Raw genomic sequence first — 27,578 nt, forward strand, 5'->3', positions numbered from 1 at the left:
CCTTTCACCTCTCCTCCTCCAGGTGTTCTAAATGACCTTTCACCTCTCCTCCTCCAGGTGTACTAAATGACCTTTCACCTCTCCTCCTCCAGGTGTACTAAATGACCTTTCACCTCTCCTCCTCCAGGTGTACTAAATGACCTTTCACCTCTCCTCCTCCAGGTGTACTAAATGACCTTTCACCTCTCCTCCTCCAGGTGTACTAAATGACCTTTCACCTCTCCTCCTCCAGGTGTACTAAATGACCATTCACCTCTCCTCCTCCAGGTGTACTAAATGACCTTTCACCTCTCCTCCTCCAGGTGTTCTAAATGACCTTTCACCTCTCCTCCTCCAGGTGTACTAAATTACCTTTCACCTCTCCTCCTCCAGGTGTACTAAATGACCTTTCACCTCTCCTCCTCCAGGTATACTAAATGACCATTCACCTCTCCTCCTCCAGGTGTACTAAATGACCTTTCACCTCTCCTCCTCCAGGTGTTCTAAATGACCTTTCACCTCTCCTCCTCCAGGTGTACTAAATGACCTTTCACCTCTCCTCCTCCAGGTGTTCTAAATGACCTTTCACCTCTCCTCCTCCAGGTGTTCTAAATGACCTTTCACCTCTCCTCCTCCAGGTGTACTAAATGACCTTTCACCTCTCCTCCTCCAGGTGTACTAAATGACCTTTCACCTCTCCACCTCCAGGTGTTCTAAATGACCTTTCACCTCTCCTCCTCCAGGTGTTCTAAATGACCTTTCACCTCTCCACCTCCAGGTGTACTATATCCTGGCTCGCTGTGCGTACTACAAGGAGGACAGTGATGACAAGAACAAGAAGGGCATCAAGCGCCTGCTGAACAACGGGACCTACGGGGCTGCCTTCCCACTACATGATGTAAGAAGCTACTGAATAACAGTGACCTTTCTCCTGGCGGCTAAACCAGCGTTGCCCTCTGGGCTCTTGTTGGGCCTAATGGTATGCACATGTGCCATTGAGTATCTGTGAAGTCGTTAAAGGCATAGTGTGAGTGAGGTATAAATGACCTTAAAGGTAGTTTTCGGCGGAGCCAATGCGCAGAGACATAAAGATGAGTTCATCTGACTCTTGGGGGAAGTAGAAAAATGGCTTGATTGCCAGGATCTTCGCACCATCGCTTTACTGTTGTAGGGGAAAAGAAAGTGAAATACATGGGGGGGGGGGGGGGTTGTGCACAATGTGGTCTCTTTATGTTTCATACAATAATTCCCTGTTTAGAGGACAGTTGGGTATGTGGCTACTGCGACTGAAGCTCTTTTGTAATTGAACTGATCCAAGCATTTTCTCTGTAACAAAACTGTCATCACCTTTGGATGTGAGACATGCATGTTATGGATGAACAGTAGCACCATGACTCTATAAATTACATGTATCCAGTAGCATCATGACTCTATAAATGACATCTATCCAGTAGGACCATGACTCTATAAATGACATGTATCCAGTAGGACCATGACTCTAATGACATCTATCCAGTAGCACCATGACTCTATAAATGACATCTATCCAGTAGGACCATGACTCTATAAATGACATGTATCCAGTAGGACCATGACTCTATAAATGACATGTATCCAGTAGCACCATGACTCTATAAATGACATGTATCCAGTAGCACCATGACTCTAATGGCATCTATCCAGTAGCACCATGACTCTATAAATTACATGTATCCAGTAGCACCATGACTCTATAAATGACATGTATCCAGTAGCACCATGACTCTATAAATGACATGTATCCAGTAGCACCATGACTAATCTAATGACATGACTCTATAAATGACATGTATCCAGTAGCACCATGACTCTATAAATGACATGTATCCAGTAGGACCATGACTCTATAAATGACATCTATCCAGTAGCACCATGACTCTAATGACATCTATCCAGTAGCACCATGACTCTAATGACATCTATCCAGTAGCACCATGACTCTATAAATTACATGTATCCAGTAGCACCATGACTCTATAAATGACATGTATCCAGTAGCACCATGACTCTATAAATGACATCTATCCAGTAGCACCATGACTCTAATGACATCTATCCAGTAGCACCATGACTCTATAAATGACATCTATCCAGTAGCACCATGACTCTATAAATGACATCTATCCAGTAGGACCATGACTATAAATGACATCTATCCAGTAGCACCATGACTCTATAAATGACATGTATCCAGTAGCACCATGACTCTATAAATGACATGTATCCAGTAGCACCATGACTCTAATGACATCTATCCAGTAGCACCATGACTCTATAAATTACATGTATCCAGTAGCACCATGACTCTATAAATGACATGTATCCAGTAGCACCATGACTCTATAAATGACATGTATCCAGTAGCACCATGACTCTATAAATGACATGTATCCAGTAGCACCATGACTCTAATGACATCTATCCAGTAGCACCATGACTCTATAAATTACATGTATCCAGTAGGACCATGACTCTATAAATGACATGTATCCAGTAGGACCATGACTCTATAAATGACATGTATCCAGTAGCACCATGACTCTATAAATGACATGTATCCAGTAGCACCATGACTCTAATGGCATCTATCCAGTAGCACCATGACTCTATAAATTACATGTATCCAGTAGCACCATGACTCTATAAATGACATGTATCCAGTAGCACCATGACTCTATAAATGACATGTATCCAGTAGCACCATGACTCTAATGACATGTATCCAGTAGCACCATGACTCTATAAATGACATGTATCCAGTAGCACCATGACTCTATAAATGACATGTATCCAGTAGGACCATGACTCTATAAATGACATCTATCCAGTAGCACCATGACTCTAATGACATCTATCCAGTAGCACCATGACTCTATAAATGACATCTATCCAGTAGCACCATGACTCTAATGACATCTATCCAGTAGCACCATGACTCTATAAATGACATCTATCCAGTAGGACCATGACTATAAATGACATCTATCCAGTAGCACCATGACTCTATAAATGACATGTATCCAGTAGCACCATGACTCTATAAATGACATGTATCCAGTAGCACCATGACTCTAATGACATCTATCCAGTAGCACCATGACTCTATAAATGACATGTATCCAGTAGCACCATGACTCTATAAATGACATGTATCCAGTAGCACCATGACTCTATAAATGACATCTATCCAGTAGCACCATGACTCTAATGACATCTATCCAGTAGCACCATGACTCTAATGACATCTATCCAGTAGCACCATGACTCTAATGACATGTATCCAGTAGCACCATGACTCTATAAATGACATGTATCCAGTAGGACCATGACTCTATAAATTACATATATCCAGTAGCACCATGACTCTATAAATGACATGTATCCAGTAGCACCATGACTCTATAAATGACATGTATCCAGTAGCACCATGACTCTAATGACATGTATCCAGTAGCACCATGACTCTATAAATGACATGTATCCAGTAGCACCATGACTCTATAAATGACATGTATCCAGTAGGACCATGACTCTATAAATGACATCTATCCAGTAGCACCATGACTCTAATGACTCCATAAATGACTCTAATGACATCTATCCAGTAGCACCATGACTCTATAAATGACATGTATCCAGTAGCACCATGACTCTATAAATGACATGTATCCAGTAGCACCATGACTCTATAAATGACATCTATCCAGTAGCACCATGACTCTATAAATGACATCTATCCAGTAGCACCATGACTCTAATGACATGTATCCAGTAGCACCATGACTCTATAAATGACATGTATCCAGTAGCACCATGACTCTATAAATGACATGTATCCAGTATCACCATGACTCTAATGACATGTATCCAGTAGCACCATGACTCTATAAATGACATGTATCCAGTAGCACCATGACTCTATAAATGACATCTATCCAGTAGCACCATGACTCTATAAATGACATCTATCTAGTAGGACCATGACTCTATAAATGACATCTATCCAGTAGCACCATGACTCTAATGACTATCTATCCAGTAGCACCATGACTCTATAAATGACATCTATCCAGTAGCACCATGACTCTATAAATGACATCTATCCAGTAGCACCATGACTCTAATGACATCTATCCAGTAGCACCATGACTCTAATGACATCTGTCCAGTAGCACCATGACTCTATAAATGACATCTATCCAGTAGGACCATGACTATAAATGACATCTATCCAGTAGCACCATGACTCTAATGACATCTATCCAGTAGGACCATGACTCTAATGACATCTATCCAGTAGGACCATGACTCTATAAATAATAATAATAATAATATATGCCACTTAGCAGACGCTTTTATCCAAAGCGACTTACAGTCATGTGTGCATACATTCTACGTTACATTTACATTACATTTAAGTCATGTAATGGGTGGTCCCGGGGATCGAACCCACAACCCTGGCGTTACAAGCGCCATGCTCTACCAACTGAGCTACAGAGGAAATGACATGTATCCAGTAGCACCATGACTCTAATGACATCTATCCAGTAGCACCATGGCTCTAATGACATCTATCCAGTAGCACCATGACTCTATAAATGACATGTATCCAGTAGGACCATGACTCTAATGACATGTATCCAGTAGGACCATGACTCTATAAATGACATGTATCCAGTAGCACCATGACTCTATAAATGACATGTATCCAGTAGCACCATGACTCTAATGACATGTATCCAGTAGCACCATGACTCTAATGACATCTATCCAGTAGCACCATGACTCTATAAATGACATGTATCCAGTAGGACCATGACTCTAATGACATGTATCCAGTAGGACCATGACTCTATAAATGACATGTATCCAGTAGGACCATGACTCTATAAATTACATGTATCCAGTAGCACCATGACTCTATAAATGACATGTATCCAGTAGCACCATGACTCTAATGACATGTATCCAGTAGCACCATGACTCTATAAATGACATCTATCCGGTAGCACCATGACTCTATAAATGACATCTATCCAGTAACACCATGACTCTAATGACATCTATCCAGTAGGACCATGACTCTATAAATAATATAATAATATATGCCATTTAGCAGACCATGACTCAGTATAACATTCTACGTATGGGTGGTCCCGGGGATCGAACCCACTACCCTGGCGTTACAAGCGCCATGCTCTACCAACTGAGCTACAGAAGGACCACTAAATTACGTGTATCCAGTAGCACCATGACTCTATAAATGACATGTATCCAGTAGGACCATGACTCTATAAATTACATGTATCCAGTAGCACCATGACTCTATAAATGACATGTATCCAGTAGCACCATGACTCTAATGACATGTATCCAGTAGCACCATGACTCTAATGACATCTATCCAGTAACACCATGACTCTAATGACATCTATCCAGTAGGACCATGACTCTATAAATTACGTGTATCCAGTAGCACCATGACTCTATAAATGACATGTATCCAGTAGGACCATGACTCTATAAATGACATGTATCCAGTAGCACCATGACTCTATAAATGACATGTATCCAGTAGCACCATGACTCTATAAATGACATGTATCCAGTAGGACCATGACTCTATAAATTACATGTATCCAGTAGCACCATGACTCTATAAATGACATGTATCCAGTAGCACCATGACTCTAATGACATGTATCCAGTAGCACCATGACTCTATAAATGACATCTATCCAGTAGGACCATGACTCTATAAATGACATCTATCCAGTAGGACCATGACTCTATAAATGACATGTATCCAGTAGGACCATGACTCTATAAATTACATGTATCCAGTAGCACCATGACTCTATAAATGACATGTATCCAGTAGCACCATGACTCTAATGACATGTATCCAGTAGCACCATGACTCTATATATGACATGTATCCAGTAGGACCATGACTCTATAAATTACATGTATCCAGTAGCACCATGACTCTATAAATGACATGTATCCAGTAGCACCATGACTCTAATGACATGTATCCAGTAGCACCATGACTCTATAAATGACATCTATCCTGTAGGACCATGACTCTATAAATGACATCTATCCAGTAGGACCATGACTCTATAAATTACATGTATCCAGTAGCACCATGACTCTATAAATGACATGTATCCAGTAGGACCATGACTCTATAAATTACATGTATCCAGTAGGACCATGACTCTATAAATGACATGTATCCAGTAGCACCATGACTCTATAAATGACATCTATCCAGTAGCACCATGACTCTATAAATGACATGTATCCAGTAGGACCATGACTCTATAAATTACATGTATCCAGTAGGACCATGACTCTATAAATGACATCTATCCAGTAGCACCATGACTCTATAAATGACATCTATCCAGTAGGACCATGACTCTATAAATGACATGTATCCAGTAGCACCATGACTCTATAAATGACATCTATCCAGTAGCACCATGACTCTAATGACATCTATCCAGTAGCACCATGACTCATGGTCCTTCTGTAGCTCAGTTGGTAGAGCATGGCGCTTGTAACGCCAGGGTAGTGGGTTCGATCCCCGGGACCACCCATACGTAGAATGTATGCACACATGACTGTAAGTCGCTTTGGATAAAAGCGTCTGCTAAATGGCATATATTATTATTATTATTATACATGTATCCAGTAGCACCATGACTCTAATGACATGTATCCAGTAGCACCATGACTCTAATAATAATAATAATGACATCTATCCAGTAGCACCATGACTCTATAAATGACATGTATCCAGTAGCACCATGACTCTAATGACATGTATCCAGTAGCACCATGACTCTAATGACATCTATCCAGTAGCACCATGACTCTATAAATTACATGTATCCAGTAGGACCATGACTCTAATGACATCTATCCAGTAGCACCATGACTCTATAAATGACATGTATCCAGTAGCACCATGACTCTAATGACATGTATCCAGTAGCACCATGACTCTAATGACATCTATCCAGTAGCACCATGACTCCATAAATTACATCTATCCAGTAGCACCATGACTCTAATGACATCTATCCAGTAGCACCATGACTCTATAAATGACATCTATCCAGTAGCACCATGACTCTAATGACATCTATCCAGTAGCACCATGACTCTATAAATGACATCTATCCAGTAGCACCATGACTCTATAAATGACATCTATCCAGTAGCACCATGACTCTATAAATGACATGTATCCAGTAGCACCATGACTCTATAAATGACATGTATCCAGTAGCACCATGACTCTAATGACATCTATCCAGTAGCACCATGACTCTATAAATGACATCTATCCAGTAGCACCATGACTCTATAAATGACATCTATCCAGTAGCACCATGACTCTATAAATGACATCTATCCAGTAGCACCATGACTCTATAAATGACATCTATCCAGTAGCACCATGACTCTGATGACATCTTTCTCTCTGTATGTCTACAGTCTCGGTACTGGAAGGCATCCAGAGACCCCAACAGTGAGAGTGAGAGATTCAGCCTCTACAAACACTGGGCCCGGTTCTTCAGTTTCTTCAAAGAGCAGCCTCTCAATTTGATACGGTGAGAGCACGACATAACACGACACAACATGACATAACACGACTTAACACGACACAACATGACATAACACGACACAACATGACATAACACGACTTAACACGACACAACATGACATAACACGACTTAACACGACACAACATGACATAACACGACTTAACACGACACAACATGACATAACACGACACAACATGACATAACATGACACGACACAACATGACATAACATGACACGACACGACATAACATGACACGACACCACATGACACGACACCACATGACACGACACCACATGACACGACACAACATGACACAACACGACACAACATGACACGACACAACATGACATAACACGACACGACACAACACGACACGACACGACACAACACAACATAACACAACATGACACAACATGACACAACATGACACAACATGACATAACACAACACGACACAACACGACACAACACGACACAACACGACACGACACAACACGACACGACACGACACGACACAACACAACATAACACAACATGACACAACATGACACGACACAACACGACACGACACAACACGACACGACACAACACGACACAACACGACACGACACGACACAACACAACATAACACAACATGACACAACATGACACAACATGACACAACATGACACAACATGACGACACACGACACGACACAACACAACATAACACAACATGACACAACATGACACAACATGACACAACATGACATAACACAACACGACACAACACGACACGACACGACACAACACAACATAACACAACATGACACAACATGACACGACACGACACAACACAACATAACACAACATGACACAACATGACACGACACGACACGACACGACACAACATAACACAACACGACACGACACGACATGACACAACATGACTGATAGAGGAAAATATGTTTGAAATGACTAATTATGTATACATTCCAATCAGAAACTGACTAGTCCAAATGCTATAATGTACTGTCCCTCTTGCTCCCTTTCACAATTGTATATAATGTAGTCAGGAAGTTAAGTAACAATGAAGGTCTGTTCTTTAAGTTCATTCAGTTGTACAAATCTCCAGGTGGTGGGAACGGGCCATCTCCAAAATGGTCGGGAATGTTGATTTATGCTGACTGGCCTTGACTTCGTGCTGATAACGCGGAGGCTTGAGAATTAGAGGGGCCCTCTGTTTGTGAAACGGAACGTTTGGAAAACGCTGACGTCATTTTCAGTTTATAACCTGTGGTAATGTGTGTGAGCATTCAGTACTCATCGAGAATAAATGCTGAACTTGTTTTTTAAGACTGGTCTCTTGCTAATTCATGCAAATGATAAACTTACAACTTATCATGAATTAGAAATGAGTGCGAATTTAATTGGTTTTGGCAATAAAACATAAGGGAATTTAAAATTCCTCTATCAATGACATAACACAACACGCCACGACACAACATTACACCACACAACATAACACAACACGACACAACACGACACGACACGACACGACACAACATAACACAACACGACACAACACGACACCACACAACATAATACAACACTCCACACACATAGACACAACATAACACAACACGACACAACACGACACAACACAACACGACACCACACAACATAATACAACACTCCACACACATAGACACAACATAACACAACACGACACAACACGACACAACATGACACAACACGACACAACACGACACCACACAACATAATACAACACTCCACACACATAGACACAACATAACACAACACAACACGACACAACACGACACAACACGACACGACACGATACAACATAATACAACACTCCACACACATAGACACAACATAACACAACACGACACAACATTACACCACACCACACAACATAACACAACACGACACAACATGACACCACACAACACGACACAACACGACACAACACGACACCACACAACATAATACAACACTCCACACACATAGACACAACATAACACAACACGACACAACACGACACGACACAACATAACACAACACGACACGACACGACACGACACGACACGACACAACACGACACTACACGACACAACATAATACAACACTCCACACACATAGACACAACATAACACAACACGACACGACACTACACGACACAACACAACATAATACAACACTCCACACACATAGACACAACATAACACAACACGACATGACACCATACAACACTCCACACACAGAGAAGTGTACAAAGCGTTCCCTCGCCCTCCATTTGGCAAATCTGACCATCACTCTATCTTCCTGATTCTTGCTTACAAGCAAAAATTAAAGCAGGAAGCACCAGTGACTCGGTCTATAAAAAAAGTGGTCAGACGAAGCAGATGCTAAACTACAGGACTGCTTTGCTATCACAGACTGGAATATATTCCAGGATTCTTCCGATGGCATTGAGGAGTACACCACGTCAGTCACTGGCTTTATCAATAAGTGCATCGATGACCTTGACCCCACAGTGACAATATGTACTGTACATACCCCAACCAGAAGCCATGGATTACAGGCAACATCCGCACTGAGCTAAATGGTAGAGCTGATTCTTTTGTCGTGACTTTACTTTCATCTGATGACTGTTATATATTGAATCAACTAACTATGTTTAATTGTTACCTGATTAAACTAATCATGTAACAACTAACTCATAACGAATTTGGGGAACCACGGGAGCGGTTGTTTAAATTGTTACCATCTCCCGATTTTAAACTCTACGGGTCTTTACATATCCCATACATAAAACAGTCAACGTATTAATCATAACCTCTTATCATATCATCATTCTGAATAGTCGTAACCTTCTTGGATCTGCAGAATGAACACAAAAAGGTCCCTAGCGGACTAACACAACATATTACGGCTAATCAGCCATACCAGTGAATGTCCGAGAGGGGAGTTTTCTCCTCTTTCCACCTCGTGTTGATAGTCACGGCTTGACCCACTTTACACAAGCAGCTGCAGCCTGGCGATGTCCTGGTCTAGTCTGGGAGGCGAGTTATTTTCTTCACCTCGTGTTGAGGTTCCACGTTCCAAGTATTTCAAACATGTAATATGTTCATGTACATATTACCCCAATTACCTCTACTAACCTGTGCCCCCACACATTGACTCTATACCAGTTCCCCCTGTCTACAGCCTCACTACTGTTCATGTATTGTTGCTCCTTAATTATTTGTTATTTTTCTATTTTCTTATTTTTTTCATTTGATTTATTTCTGTTTATGTCAGTTTATTTAGTTTAAATATCACTTATTATTTTCTTAAAACTGCATTGTTGGTTAAGGGCTTGTTAGTAAGCATTTTACTGTAAGGTTCTACACCTGTTGTATTCTGCGAATGTGACAAATAACATTTGATTAGATTTTTTTTCCATCCCGACTACTGACACTTTCATTACTATGGGACAGCGGGAGATCGAATTTGAGTATTGAAACATTGTTGCAAATGTCGGAGAGACAGACAGCAAGGTTGATCTCTGCTGTTGAAAACTAAATATTAGTCTAAAAGAAATGTGAGATAATGTCTATATGCTTTTTATAGTGGAGATCAAGTTTATAAATTGCCTGGCTGGGCTGATGATACAGTGGATTGCGCAGTCAGATGGAACAGAGTAAATAGGCATTTTAGACCCACCAGTTGTATAATCCAACATACATGAACCCCCTACGTACATTGACAGACCTTACAGTATATTTCCAGAGATCTTGATTGCTGTAAACTCTGCAAGCTGAATTCACCTTTAAAAGTAAACTACAGTGCCCAGGTCGTTAACAATAACTGTGTCTGCCTTTTATTTTTAGACACTAGACCTGACCTGGAGTTCACAACCTGCTTGTTGTTGTTTGATTGTTTGTGTTGTATTTCCCATAACAGGAAGTATTACGTGGAGAAGATGTTTGATTGGTTGTATTTCCCATAACAGGAAGTATTACGTGGAGAAGATGTTTTATTGGTTGTATTTCCCATAACAGGAAGTATTACGTGGAGAAGATGTTTGATTGGTTGTATTTCCCATAACAGGAAGTATTACGGGGAGAAGATTGGGATCTACTTTGCCTGGCTGGGTTTCTACACTGAGATGCTGTTCTTCGCTGCGGTAGTCGGCCTGATCTGTTTTCTCTATGGATTGTTCACCTTCGATGACAACGTCTGGAGGTGAGGGCCCTTGAATCCCAATTCAACCCCTAGCCACTAGCCCCTTACATTTGTGTAGTGTAGCCCCTAGCTCCTATCCCCTAGGCGCTCTTGTTGATCTGAGAGGATGGTTGGTGTAAGCAGTATCTAGTGTAACTATTATACATTTGTATGTTGTCCGTGGATGTCAGATTGATATGTTCGATGATTGAGACTCTAGCTAAGGCTGGCTGGGAATGTAGCTCATATGTTTTGATACAGTTAGACACTACCGGTCCAAAGTTTAAAAACACCTACCTCATTCAACGGTGTTTCTTTATTTTGTAGAATAATATTGAAGACGTCAAAAAACTGTATGAAATAACACATATGGAATCATGTAGTAACCAAAAAAAGTGTTAAACAAATCAAAATATATTTTATATACTTTTTTTTGGTTACTACATGATTCCATATGTGTTATTTCATAGTTGTGATGTCTTCACTATTATTCTACAAATGTAGAAAATAATAAAACATGTTTAAATGTTTTGATCGAGTAGGTGTTGTAAAATCTTTTGGCCGGTAGTGTAAATCATGACATCATGACGCTATCATTTAGATTGCTTTGAAATCTCTTTCTTATGTCCTTCTCCATCATTCTTCGTTGTTTCAGTAAAGAAATCTGCAGTGAGGAGATTGGAGGCAACATAATCATGTGTCCGCTGTGTGATAAGACGTGTGGCTACTGGAAGCTCAACTCAACGTGTAACTCGTCCTGGGTAAGAAGTACACCCAGGCTTTGCACTGTGAAGATATAATTGTTTTAGGGAGTGGCGCACTGCATCTCTGGTTCGAATCCTGGCTGCTTCTACATCTGCATTGCTTGCTGTTTGGGGTTTTAGGCTGGGTTTCTGTATAGCACTACATCAGCTGATGTAAAAATTGGTTTATAAATACATTTGATTGATTGATTGATTGATTGATTGATTGATTGATTGATTGATATCACAACTGGCCGTGATTGGGAGTTCCATAGGGCTGCACACAATTAGCCCGGCGTTGTCTGGGCTTGACTGGGGTAGGACGTCATTGTAAAAAATAATTTGTTTTTTACTGACTGGCCTAGTTAAATAAAGGTTAAATGTCAAAAATAATAATAATAAAAAAAAAATGGAAATGTGTTTAATTTGTAGACACATATCTCTACGGACTTTTGAACATCATCCTCATGTTTTCTTCTTTTAAGAAACGTTATTTTGTCTATGACCTTACTCTGGTTTTTCTTCTTTCAGCAATCGCATATGTTTGACAATGTGGGGACAGTTTTCTTTGCCATATTCATGGGGATTTGGGGTAAGTGACAGTACTTGTAACTGTGCATGAGTGCCCCCTAGTGGCAGCTGCCAATAGCTACAACTGGAAAACAGACATTCTCTTGGAGTACGATGGAACTTTATAACAGCAGAGCCTCTCTAGCCTGAAGTCAGGACCTGTTTACAGTTATATGTTTTACATTTTAGTTACTTACAGCAGCGATTAGGGTTAAGTGCCTTGCTCAAGGGCACATCGGCATATTTTTCCCATTGTTTCGGCTCAGGGATTTGAACCGGCGACCTTTCGCCAAACATACGACACGGAGAGTGTACCCAGCCTACAGCCTCACCTGTATGAATGCTCTGTCATGTGGGTGAATTCCTACTGAATATAGCGGACACTGAAGGGATGAGTGATATCTAACATAATGCTAAACTATTGCTAGTAAAAAGAATGAAGTTCTACCAAGCCTTTCCACAGAGTCTCCTTTTGGCCTGAACTCTGTCTCCTCACCCTGTCCTCCTGCAGTGACTCTGTTCCTGGAGTTCTGGAAGTCTCCGGCCTGAACTCTGTCTCCTCATCCTGTCCTCCCGGCTGGAGTACGAGCCTCCTTTTGGTGGGACCTGCAGTGTGGACTTTGAGGAAGAGCAGCAGCAGCTTCAACTACGACCAGAGTACGAGATCAAGTGTACCAGCCGCAGACTCAACCGCGTTACACAGGTGCTTGTGTTACCATTACTTACCTGCATCATAACACTGGGTTAGGGGTTAAGGGTGTAGGGGTTAGGGTTTAGCGTGGGGTTGGGGCTAGGGTTAGGTTTATGGGTTAGGGTTTAGCGTGGAGTTTGGGTTAGTTTTAGGGGTTAGGGTTTAGCGTGGGGTTGGGGTGGAGTTTGGGTTAGTTTTAGGGGTTAGGGTTTAGCGTGGGGTTGGGGATAGGGTTAGGTTTAAGGGTTAGGGTTAGGATTTAGCGTGGGGTTAGGTTTATGGGTTAGGGTTTAGCGTGGGGTTTGGGTTAGGTTTAGGGGTTAGGGTTTAGCGTGGGGTTGGGGATAGGGTTAGGTTTAGGGGTTAGGGTTTAGCGTGGCGTTGGGGCTAGGGTTAGGTTTATGGGTTAGGGTTTAGCGTGGAGTTTGGGTTAGTTTTAGGGGTTAGGGTTTAGCGTGGGGTTTGGGTTAGGTTTAGGGGTTAGGGTTTAGCGTGGGGTTAGGGTTTAGTGTGGGGTTGGGGTTAGGGTTTAGCATGGGGTTAGGGTTAGGGGTTAGCATGGGGTTAGGGTTAGGGGTTAGCTTGGGGTTAGGGTTTAGCGTGGGGTTGGGGTTACGGCCAGAGTACGAGACCAAGTGTACCAGACGCAGACTCAACCGCGTTACACAGGGGCTTGTGTTACCATCACTTACCTGCATCATAACACTGGGTTAGTAGTTAAGGGTGTAGGGGTTAGGGTTAGGGGTTAGGGTTTAGGGGTTTGGGGCTCATGTTACCATACACAGGGGCTCGTGGTACCATACACAGGGGCTCGTGGTACCATACACAGGGGCTCGTGGTACCATACACAGGGGCTTGTGGTACCATACACAGGGGCTCGTGGTACCATACACAGGGGCTCGTTGTACCATACACAGGGGCTCGTGGTACCATACACAGGGGCTCGTGGTACCATACACAGGGGCTCGTGGTACCATACACAGGGGCTCGTTGTACCATACACAGGGGCTCGTGGTACCATACACAGGGGCTCGTGGTACCATACACAGGGGCTCGTGGTACCATACACAGGGGCTCGTGGTACCATACACAGGGGCTCTGGTTACCATATTGTTTCTGTGCATTACATTGTTGAATAACAGCTTACAAATAATACAGTGTGATTATTGCACTACAGTATATATTATATTATATATATATTATATATATATATATATATATATATATATATTATATTATATATATTATATATATATATATTATATATATATATTATATTATATATATTATATATATTATATTATATATTATATATATATTATATTATATTATATATATGGTATATTATATTATATATATATTATATATTATATTATATTATATATATATATATATATATTATATTATATTATATATATTATATATTATATTATATATATATTATATTATATATATATATTATATTATATTCTAGATACATATGTTTATGTCTGGATTTGGCTACAAACAACATTGCTGATGAAGCTTAGTTGTTCATCAAATTGAGTAACGTAGAGGCTTAGACAAACTGATAAAAGACAAGTAGGATATGGATAAAGAGGGGAGTTACTTCACCCTCCATCCACATCTTCACCCTCCACATCTTCACATCTTCATCCTCCACATCCTCACCATCCTCAACCTCTACATTTTCACCATCCACATTTTCACTCTTCACCTCCTCATCCTGCACATTTTCATCCTCCACGTCCTCATCTTCACCATTTTCACCTCCCCATTTTCATCCTCCACAACTTCATTTTCACCCTCCTCATTTTCAGCATCCACATTTTCACTCTTCACCTTCTCGCCCTCCATATCCTCTTCCTCCACATTTTCACCATCCACATCCTCACCCTCCACACCTATACCCTTCTCCTTCTCACCCTCAAAAATACTCACCCTCCACATTTTCACCTTCCACATTCTCACCCTCCACACCTATACCCTTCTCCTTCTCACCCTCAAAAATACTCACCCTCCACATTTTCACCTTCCACATCCTCACCCTCCACACCTATACCCTTCTCCTTCTCACCCTCCACATTTTCACCATCCACATCCTCACCCTCCACACCTATACCCTTCTCCTTCTCACCCTCCACACCTATACCCTTCTCCTTCTCACCCTCAAAAATACTCACCCTCCACATCTGCACCATCTTCACGCTCCACATCTGCACCATCTTCATCCTTCACATCCTCACCCTCCACATCTTCACCCTCCATATCATCACCCTCCTTATCTTCACCCTCCATCACCCTCCACATCTTCACCATCATCACCCTCCACCTCCTCACCCCACCTGTCTGTAAATGTACTATAGGAGGAGGAGTGGGTCCTTGACAGGACGGCAGCTGATCTAGTGGGCAAAGTGCTCCTGTGCTGGGCCACCGTGGTGTTGTGGGTAAGACTGGCACAGAGGGAAGAGGAATGCTGGTTTGTTGTGATGTGGAGAGATGGTTTGGCAGGCCTGGCTTGTGTTGACTTACTCACGTCTGGATGGAAGATGTCTGAAGCTGACTGCAGCGTTTTACCTGGTAACCGTGGAAACCTAGCTGTTCCAAAGCTAAAACAGAGTTGTGGTTGTGTTTAATAGCCTGGTGGTCCAGATCTGGTTCTGCTGTAAGAGGCAAATGCCATGGCGATGGTCACGACAATGACCAGAACCATAGACGTTGACTATCTCTGGGACCTGGCTAATTAAAGCATGGATTCACCAGGAAAGGGCTACAGTGGGTCAGTGAACTGGTCTGGGGTCAGGTCCAAAGTATGACACAGGGTTTGGGGTTCCATTCCATTAAAATTAATTTTCCCCATATGAGGAAAAACTGGAATCTGAATTTCAGTTTACTGATTGAAATGGAATTGAACCCAACTCTGGTATGACATGTCTTCACCAGTAGCCGAATGGTAACCATGGTGACTGACTGTGCATGTTGTCCCTGCTTTGCTTGGTTACGGTGTTGTAGGAGATGGAACCATACTTTCCCGCAAAATCCCAGTGTGCTCGTACATTCCTGTCTGGAGCCACCGTCATATTCTGGGTGAGCATTTATTAATGATAGTCTTCTCTGTATCTCCCTCCTCCCTTGCTCTCATCTTTCCTCCTCCCTTGTTCTCATCTTCCTCCTCCCTTGGTCTCATCTTTCCTCCTCCCTTGTTCTCATCTTCCTCCTCCCTTGTTCTCATCTTCCTCCTCCCTTGTTATCATCTCTCTCCTCCCTTGTTCTCATCTTCCTCCTCCCTTGTTCTCATCTTCCTCCTCCCTTGCTCTCATCTTTCCTCCTCCCTTGCTCTCATCTTTCCTCCTCCCTTGTTCTTATCTTCCTCCCTTGTTCTCATCTTCCTCCTCCCTTGTTCTCATCCATCTCCTCCCTTGCTCTCATCTTCCTCCTCCCTTGTTCTCATCTCCCTCCTCCCTTGTTCTCATCTCTCTCCTTCCTAAACCACTCCCTTGTTCTTAGCACCCTCCTTCCTCATCTCCCTCCTCCCTTGTTCTCATCTCTCTCCTTCCTAAACCACTCCCTTGTTCTTAGCACCCTCCTTCCTCATCTTCCTTCTCCCTTGTTCTCATCTCCCTCCTTCCTAAACCACTCCCTTGTTCTTAGCACCCTCCTTCCTCATATTCCTCCTCCCTTGTTCTCAACTCCCTCCTTCCTAATCCACTCCCTTGTTCTTAGCACCCTCCTTCCTCATATTCCTCCTCCCTTGTTCTCAGCTCCCTTCTCTCTCTCCTCTTCTAGTTTCTCCTCCCTCTCGTCCTCCTTTTCTTGTTATTTCCCTCCTGTCTCCTCCTCTTCCTCTGTCTCCTCTTCCTCCCTCCCTCCCTCTCCTCCTCTCCCTCCTCCTGTCTCCTCTTCCTCTCCTCACCTTTCTCTTCATCAGTCTTCTTCATATGATCATCTTCACTCCTTATCCTCACCAACAAATCTTCCATATTTCTCAGAACATTATAGAAAATGTTTAGAAATAGTATTGAGAGATACTTTTACAATATTTGTGGATCCGAAACTGTGTGCTGAATGTGCATGATTTTTTTCTAAGCATGTGCACCATACTTTAGTGGGGGTTATTTTAGATGGCATTGTTTTTACTCTTTCCTATTTTATTATTTGTTGATGTGGTGGTGATTTGTCAGTGTCTGTGTGTGAAACCTTCTCTAATTCTACTAGTACGTGTCAAATGCACTGTCTGGTTTTTGGCCTCATTTCCATTTTCAAATTCAGTCAATTCAGTTTCATTTCAATTTCACATAACTTCCTGAATTGTATCTGTCCCTTAGTGTACACTCTCACGCCTCTCTTCACCAATCCCCTCCTCTGCCTCAGATCTCCCTGATCATAGCGTGTATCATCGGGGTGATAGCCTACCGTTTGGCGGTGTACGCTGCGTTCGCCAGCATCATGAAGGACAGCCCCACCAATAACATCCACATGGTGGGCTCCCTCATCACCCCGCAGCTCGCCACCTCCGTCACCGCTTCCTGCATCAACTTCGTCATCATCATGATCCTCAACGTGATGTATGAGAGAGTGGCCATCTGGATCACTGACATGGGTAAGATAGAGAGTAGCCGTCTGGATCACTGACATGGGTAAGATAGAGAGTGGCCATCTGGATCACTGACATGGGTAAGATAGAGAGTGGCCATCTGGATCACTGACATGGGTAAGATAGAGAGTAGCCGTCTGGATCACTGACATGGGTAAGATAGAGAGTAGCCGTCTGGATCACTGACATGGGTAAGATAGAGAGTAGCCGTCTGGATCACTGACATGGGTAAGATAGAGAGTAGCCATCTGGATCACTGACATGGGTAAGATAGAGAGTAGCCATCTGGATCACTGACATGGGTAAGATAGAGAGTAGCCATCTGGATCACTGGTAAGAAGATAGTGGCCATCTGGATCACTGACATGGGTAAGATAGAGAGTAGCCATCTGGATCACTGACATGGGTAAGATAGAGAGTAGCCGTCTGGATCACTGACATGGGTAAGATAGAGAGTAGCCGTCTGGATCACTGACATGGGTAAGATAGAGAGTGGCCATCTGGATCACTGACATGGGTAAGATAGAGAGTAGCCATCTGGATCACTGACATGGGTAAGATAGAGAGTAGCCATCTGGATCACTGACATGGGTAAGATAGAGAGTGGCCATCTGGATCACTGACATGGGTAAGATAGAGAGTGGCCATCTGGATCACTGACATGGGTAAGATAGAGAGTAGCCATCTGGATCACTGACGCCATCTGGATCACTGACATGGGTAAGATAGAGAGTAGCCATCTGGATCACTGACATGGGTAAGATAGAGAGTGGCCATCTGGATCACTGACATGGGTAAGATAGAGAGTGGCCATCTGGATCACTGACATGGGTAAGATAGAGAGTGGCCATCTGGATCACTGACATCGGTAGGATAGAGAGTAGCCGTCTGGATCACTGACATGGGTAAGATAGAGAGTGGCCATCTGGATCACTGACATGGGTAAGATAGAGAGTAGCCATCTGGATCACTGACATGGGTAAGGTAGCCATCTGGATGGGTAATCTGGATCACTGACATGGGTAAGATAGCCATCTGGATCACTGACATGGGCCATCTGGATCACTGACATGGGTAAGATAGAGAGTAGCCACTCTGGATCACTGACATGGGTAAGATAGAGAGTGGCCATCTGGATCACTGACATGGGTAAGATAGTAGCCATCTGGATCACTGACATGGGTAAGATATAGAGAGTAGCCATCTGGATGACATGGGTAAGATAGCCATCTGGATCACTGACAGTAGCCATCTGGATCACTGACATGGGTAAGATAGAGAGTAGCCGTCTGGATCACTGACATGGGTAAGATAGAGAGTAGCCATCTGGATCACTGACATGGGTAAGATAGTGGCCATCTGGATCACTGACATGGGTAAGATAGTGGCCATCTGGATCACTGGTAAGATGTAGGCGTGGGGTAACAAGATGGGGGAGGGGTAACAAGAGGGGAGGGGTAACAAGGGGTAACAAGAGATGGGGAGGGGTAACAAGAGGGGGAGGGGTGACAAGAGGGGAGGGGTAACAAGAGGGGAGGGGTAACAAGAGGGGAGGGGTGAGAAGAGGGGAGGGGTAACAAGAGGGGAGGGGTAACAAGAAGAGAGGGGAGGGGTAACAAGAGGGGAGGGGTAACAAGAGGGGGAGGGGTAACAAGAGGGGAGGGGTAAGAAGAGGGGGAGGGGTAACAAGAGGTGGAGGGGTAACAAGAGGGGCAGAGAGAATGATTGTTGTTTTAAGTCAGCTTACAAACAGATAAAGACGACAGCAAAATTGTGTTTGCATCCTGACCACGAAAATAACGAACGGCGTCGTAAAAAAAAGAGAAGACGATCACAGCCCTGCTTTAGTGAGTCGAATGCTGATTTAAGATAGACGGATCAATTCCTTATTGTAGCCTCTCCTCGTTGTGAGTGTTGCTTTTTTTTCCCCCTCAGAGATCCCCAAAACACACCTGGAGTACGAGAACAAGCTGACAGTGAAGATGTTTCTGTTCCAGTTCGTCAACTACTACTCTTCCTGCTTCTACGTAGCCTTCTTCAAGGGGAAGTTCGTTGGCCGTCCCGGGGACTACATCTACATGTTCGGCTGGAGCAAGCTGAGGAACGAGGAGGTAGAGTACCTAGTAGAGTACCTAGTGTAGGGTACCTAGTAGAGTACCTAGTAGAGTACCTAGTGTAGGGTACCTAGTAGAGTACCTAGTAGAGTACCTAGTAGAGTACCTAGTAGAGGGTACCTAGTAGAATACCTAGTGTAGAGCACCTAGTTAGTGTAGAGTACCTAGTGTAGAGCACCTAGTGTAGAGTACCTAGTGTAGAGTACCTAGTGTAGAGTACCTAGTGTAGAGTACCTAGTGTAGAGCACCTAGTAGAGTACCTAGTGTAGGGTACCTAGTAGAGTACCTAGTAGAGTACCTAGTAGAGTACCTAGTAGAGTACCTAGTAGAGTACCTAGTAGAGTACCTAGTGTAGGGTACCTAGTAGAGTACCTAGTGTAGAGCACCTAGTTAGTGTAGAGTACCTAGTGTAGAGCACCTAGTTAGTGTAGAGTACCTAGTGTAGAGCACCTAGTTAGTGTAGAGTACCTAGTGTAGAGTACCTAGTGTAGAGCACCTAGTGTAGAGCACCTAGTGTAGAGCACCTAGTGTAGAGTACCTAGTGTAGAGTACCTAGTGTCTACTAACGAGATTACAACCAACTGGTCTCTGTTACAACCTGTTTAAGACGTCCAATTCATAAGAAGGTCAAAAGGTCGTATTTGGGTTGTTATCGAGTCCTGACATATGTTTCCTGATTGCAAAAAAAAACCAACGTTAGCTAAAAATGTTCTTATGCAACCAGTACAAGTTGACCATGCAACCAGTATTGCCCGCTGTGAGGAAGATGAAAACCTGGACTTGACCACATGTCTGTCCTTCCTCAGTGTGACCCTGGTGGCTGTCTCATTGAGCTGACCACTCAGCTGGTCATAGTGATGGCAGGCAAACAGGTGTGGGGTAACATCCAGGAAGCTCTGGTTCCGTAAGTATTCATTCTGACATTGTCACCATACCTAAGGTCTGTAAACATGTCGTCTTGGGGCCAATACCTAACTTAAGTTGTGTTTTTACTCGGACTTAACTTTGGACTTTAGGGTAAATCACGTATTGATGTTAATAATGAAAGATTTGGCCTCCCGGGTGGCGCCAGAGACTCTGGGTTCGCGCCCAGGCTCTGTCGTAACCGGCCGCGACCGGGAGGTCTGTGGGGCGACGCACAATTGGCCTAGCGTCGTCCGAGTTAGGGAGGGCTTGGCCAGTAGGGATGTCCTTGTCTCATCACACACCAGCGACTCCTGTGGCGGGCTGGGCGCAGGGTGCACTGACCAAGGTTGCCAGGTGCACGGTGTTTCCTCCGACACATTGGTGCGGCTGGCTTCCGGGTTGGATGTGCACTGTGTTAAGAAGCAGTGCGGCTTGGTTGGGTTGTGTATCGGGGGACGCATGACTTTCAACCTTCGTCTCTCCCGAGCTTTTACGGGAGTTGTAGCGATGAGACAAGATAGTAGCTACTAACAATTGGAAAACACAAAATCGGGGAGAAAAAGGGGTAAAATAAAATTATAATAATAATAAAAGATTTGCGGTAAAACTTGAGCATGCAGATGTCAATTTAGGATTCTGCCCCTTTTTTTAGTTTTCTATACATTCTAGCCACAAATGTGAAGAGCAGTACCTCTGACCACTGTGTTGATTCTTCCAGGTGGCTGCTGAACTGGTGGGGGAGCCGTAAAGCCCGTAGCCACCCTGAGAGCCTGTACAGCCGCTGGGAGCAGGACCATGACCTGCAGAACTTTAGCCATCTGGGTCTTTTCTATGAGTACCTGGAGATGGGTGAGTAATGCGGCCAGCGACACACAGAACAAAACATACGGTGCATTCGGGAAGGTATTCAGACCCTTTGACTTTTTCCACATTTTGTTACTTTACAGCCTTATTCTGAAATGTATAAAAGTATTTTTTTTCTCCTAAATCTACTCACGTTACCCCATAATGACAAAGCAAAAAAAAAAAAAAAATTATGTTTACACATTTATAAAACATTTTAAAAACAGAAATATCTTATTTCATAAGTATTCAGACCCTTTGCTATGAGACTCGAAATTGAGCTCGGGTCCATCCTGTTTCCATTGATCATCCTTGAGATGATTCTACTGCTTGATTGGTGTCCACCTGTGATAAATTCAATTGATTGGACATGATTTGGAAAGGCACACACCTGTCTATATATATAAGGTCCCACAATTGACAGTGCATGTCAGAGCAAAAACCAAGGCAAGGCAGGAATCGTCCGTAGAGCGCCGAGGCGGGATTGTGTCGGCACAGATCTGGGGAAGGATACCAAAAAAATGTCTGCAGCATTGAAGATCCCCAAGAACACAGTGGCCTCCATCATACATGTTTGGAAACACCAAGACTCTTCCTAGATCTGGCCGCCCGATCAAACTAAACAATCGGGGTAGAAGGGCCTTGGTCAGGGAGGTGACAAAGAACCCAATGGTCACTCTGACAGAACTCCAGAGTTCCTCTGTGGAGATTGGGGAACCTTCCAGAAGGACAACCATTTCTGTCAGGGGTTGTTGTCCTCGTACCACACGGCCAGGTCTCTGACCTGCTCCCTATAGGCTGTCTCATCGTGATCAGGCCTACTACTGTTGTGTCATCAGCAATCTTAATGATGGTGTTGGAGTCGTGCCTTGCCGTGCAGTCATGAGGGAACAGGGAGTACAGGAGGGGACTGAGCACACACCCCTGAGGGGCCCCCGTGTTGAGGATCAGCGTGGCGGATGTGTTGTTACCCACCCTTACCACCTGGGGGCGGCCCGTCAGGGAGTCCAGGATCCAGTTGCAAAGGGAGGTGTTTCATCCCAGGGTCCTTAGCTTAGTGATGAGGTTTGAGGGCACTATGGTGTTGAACACTGAGCTGTAGTCAATTAATAGCATTCTCACATACATTACCATTTGGGGTCACTTATAAATGTCCTTGTTTTTGAAAGAAAAGCAACTTTTTTGTCCATTAAAATAACATATTGAACAAGAATAGACTGACGAGTTTCAAAAGAAAGTTAATTGTTTCTGGCCATTTTGAGCCTGTAATCGAACCCACAAATACTGATGCTCCAGATACTCAACTACTCTAAAGAAGGCCAGTTTTATTGCTTCTTTAACAACATTTTTAAGCTGTGCTAACATAATCGCAAAAGGGTTTTCTAATGATCAATTAGCCTTTTTAAAATGATAAACTTGGATTAGCTAACACAGCGTGCCATTGGAACACAGGAGTGATGGTTGCTGATAATGGGCCTCTGTACGCCTATGTAGATATTCCATTTTAAAAATCAGCCGTTTTCAGCTACAATAGTCATTTACAACATTAACAATGTCTACACTGTATTTCTGATCAATTTGATCATATTTTAATGGACAAAAAAAATGTGCTTTTCTTTAAAAAACAAGGAAACTTCTAAGTGACATCAAACATTTGAACGGTGGTGTTGGTGTTTCTTCTGTCCAGAAAGAACAGTGTGGAGTGCAATAGAGATTGCATCATCTGTCGATCTGTTGGTGCGGTGTGCAAATTGGAGTGGGTCTAGGGGTTTCTGGGATAATGGTGTTTATGTGAGCCAGGACCAGCCTTTCAAAGCATTTCATGGCTACAGAAGTGAGTGTTACGGGTCGCTAGTCATTTAGGCAGGTTACCTTCGTGTTCTTGGGCACAGGGACTATGGTGGTCTAGTTTGAAACATGTTGGTATTACAGACTCAGTCAGGGAGAGCGTTTTCCTGTTTGCTTATGGTGTATACAGCTCATTGAGTGCGGTTTTAGTGCCAACCTCGGTCTGCGGTGGTATGTAGACGGTTACGAAAAATACAGATGAAAACTCCCTAGGTAGATAGTGTGGTCTACAGCTTATCATGAGATACTCTACCTCAGGCGGGCAAAACCTTGAGACTTCCTTTGTTTTCGTGCACAAGCTATTGTTTAGAAATATGCATAGGCCCCCGCCCCGTGTCTTACCAGAGGCTGCTGTTCTGTCCTGCCGATAGAGTGTATAACCAGCCAGCTGTATGTTCTGAATGTCGTCGTTCAGCCACGACTCGGTGAAACATAAGATATTACAGTTTTTAATGTCCCGTTGGTAGGATATACGTGCTTTCAGTTCATCCCGTTTATTTTCCAGCGATTGAACGTTAGCTAGCAGAACGGAAGGCAAGAGCAGATTAGCCACTCATCTCCTGATCCACACAAGGCATCCTGATCTCTTTCCACGAAACCTACGTTTCCTTTTCCAGCGAATCACGGGGATCTGGGCCTGATCGGGTGTCTGGAGAATATCCCTCGCGTCCGACTCATTGATGAAGAACTCCTCGTCCAATTTGAGGTGAATAATCTTAGTTCTGATGTCCAGAAACTCTTTTTGGTCATAAGAGACGGTTGCAGCAACATTATGTACAAAACAAGTTACGAACAACGCGAAAAAACAAAGAAAATAGTATGATTGGTTAAGAGCCGTTAAGACGGCAGCCGTCCCCTCCAGCCCCATCTCCAGTCCAAGCGTCACGTCTGGAGGAAAGCTGGTACAATCCCTACGGCGAAGCATGGTGGTGGCAGCAGCATCATGCTGTGGGGGTCGAAGTAAAAATGAATGGAGCAAAGAACAGAGAAATCCTTGATGAAAACTTGCTCAGGACCTCAGACTTGGGTGAAGGTTAACCTTCCAACAGGACACCAACCTTAAGCACACAGCCAAGACAATGAGGAGGGGAAAAAAACTATTGAATCCATTTTAGAATAAGGCTGTAACATAACAAAATGTGGAAAAAGTCAAGGGGTCTGAAATCTTTCCGAATGCTCTGTATGTTGCTTTCTCAATTAGTCTTTCATTGATTCCTCGTATCTTCTCTCTTCACCTCCTTATTAAAATGTTTTGGAGGAGGAGATCTGAGGGAGGGACGTTGCATCTTCTCCCTTTGCGTTTTGAAAACTGTAGGGGTGCAAGAAATCGAGGAAAGATGAATTGAGAAACAGCCTTACCCTCTAATAAAATATAGAAAAATGAATTTAGAAACAGCCTTACCCTATAATAAAATATAGAAACATGAATTGAGAAACAGCCTTACCCTATAATAAAATATAGAAACACGAATTGAGAAACAGCCTTACCCTATAATAAAATATAGAAACACGAATTGAGAAACAGCCTTACCCTATAATAAAATATAGAAACACGAATTGAGAAACAGCCTTACCCTATAATAAAATATAGAAACACGAATTGAGAAACAGCCTTATCCTATAATAAAATATAGAAACATGAATTGAGAAAAGCCTTACGCTCTAATAAAATATAGAAACATGAATTGAGAAACAGCCTTATCCTATAATAAAATATAGAAACATGAATTGAGAAACAGCCTTATCCACTAATAAAATATAGAAACATGAATTGAGAAACAGCCTTATCCACTAATAAAATATAGAAACATGAATTGAGAAACAGCCTTATCCACTAATAAAATATAGAAACATGAATTGAGAAACAGCCATACCTTCTAAAGAAATGTAATACTCATTGCAAGATATCCTGCTCTCCTTCAGAGGACACCCGTGTCCCTGTATCTCACCATCATATCTCCTCCCCTGTCCAACACAGTGATCCAGTTTGGTTTCATCACTCTGTTCGTGGCCTCCTTCCCCTGGCCCCCCTGCTGGCGCTGTTGAACAACATTATAGAAGTTAGAGTGGACGCCTGGAAGTTCACCACCCAGTTCCGCCGGCCCGTGGCGGCCAAAGCCCACAGCATCGGAGCCTGGCAGGAAATACTGAACGGAGTTGCCGTTTTCTCAGTCGTCACCAACGTGAGTATGGCTGTCCTAAAGTACAGTAGAGTACAGTAGAGTAGAGTACAGTAGAGTACAGTAGAGTAAAAGAAGAGTGTAGTGTATAGAGTGTACAGTAGAGTACAGTAGAGTAGAGTACAGTAGAGTACAGTAGAGTACAGTAGAGTACAGTAGAGTACAGTAGAGAGTAGAGTACAGAAGAGTAGAGTACAGTAGAGTGTAGAGTAGAGTAAAATAGAGTGTAGTGTATAGAGTAGAGTACAGTAGAGTACAGTAGAGTACAGTAGAGTAGAGTACAGTAGAGTGTAGAGTAGAGTAAAATAGAGTGTAGTGTATAGAGTAGAGTACAGTAGAGTACAGAAGAGTAGAGTACAGTAGAGTGTAGAGTAGAGTAAAATAGAGTGTAGTGTATAGAGTAGAGTACAGTAGAGTACAGAAGAGTACAGAAGAGTAGAGTACAGTAGAGTGTAGAGTAGAGTAAAATAGAGTGTAGTGTATAGAGTAGAGTGCAGGAGAGTACAGTAGAGTAGAGTACAGTAGAGTGTAGAGTAGAGTAAAATAGAGTGTAGTGTATAGAGTAGAGTACAGTAGAGTACAGAAGAGTAGAGTACAGTAGAGTGTAGAGTAGAGTAAAATAGAGTGTAGTGTATAGAGTAGAGTACAGTAGAGTACAGAAGAGTAGAGTACAGTAGAGTGTAGAGTAGAGTAAAATAGAGTGTAGTGTATAGAGTAGAGTACAGTAGAGTACAGAAGAGTAGAGTACAGTAGAGTGTAGAGTAGAGTAAAATAGAGTGTAGTGTATAGAGTAGAGTGCAGGAGAGTACAGTAGAGTGGAGTACAGTAGAGAGTAGAGTACAGTAGGTGGAGTTCAGTACAGTAGAGTACAGTAAGAGAGCACTAGACTACCTGCCACTCTAACCACAAAGCGACTTACAGTCATGTGTGCATACATTCCACTAGGCTACCTGCCTCTCTAACCACTAGGCTACCTGCCTCTCTAACCACTAGGCTACCTGCCCACTAGGCTACCTGCCACCCTAACCACTAGGCTACCTGCCACCCTAACCACTAGGCTACCTGCCGCTCTAACCACTAGGCTACCTGCCCACTAGGCTACCTGCCACCCTAACCACTAGGCTACCTGCCCACTAGGCTACCTGCCCACTAGGCTACCTGCCACCCTAACCACTAGGCTACCTGCCCACTAGGCTACCTGCCACCCTAACCACTAGGCTACCTGCCTCCTCTAACCA

At 43.1% G+C, this 27,578-nt stretch overlaps 1 pseudogene; it reads left to right on the forward strand.

Moving 5' to 3' along the window:
- Positions 1–27,578, forward strand: part of LOC124037377 — an 87,214-nt pseudogene that overhangs the window by 49,329 nt on the left and 10,307 nt on the right.

The sequence above is a fragment of the Oncorhynchus gorbuscha genome, linkage group LG06 (genome assembly GCF_021184085.1).
Source record: "Oncorhynchus gorbuscha isolate QuinsamMale2020 ecotype Even-year linkage group LG06, OgorEven_v1.0, whole genome shotgun sequence".
Lineage (NCBI taxonomy): Eukaryota > Metazoa > Chordata > Actinopteri > Salmoniformes > Salmonidae > Oncorhynchus > Oncorhynchus gorbuscha.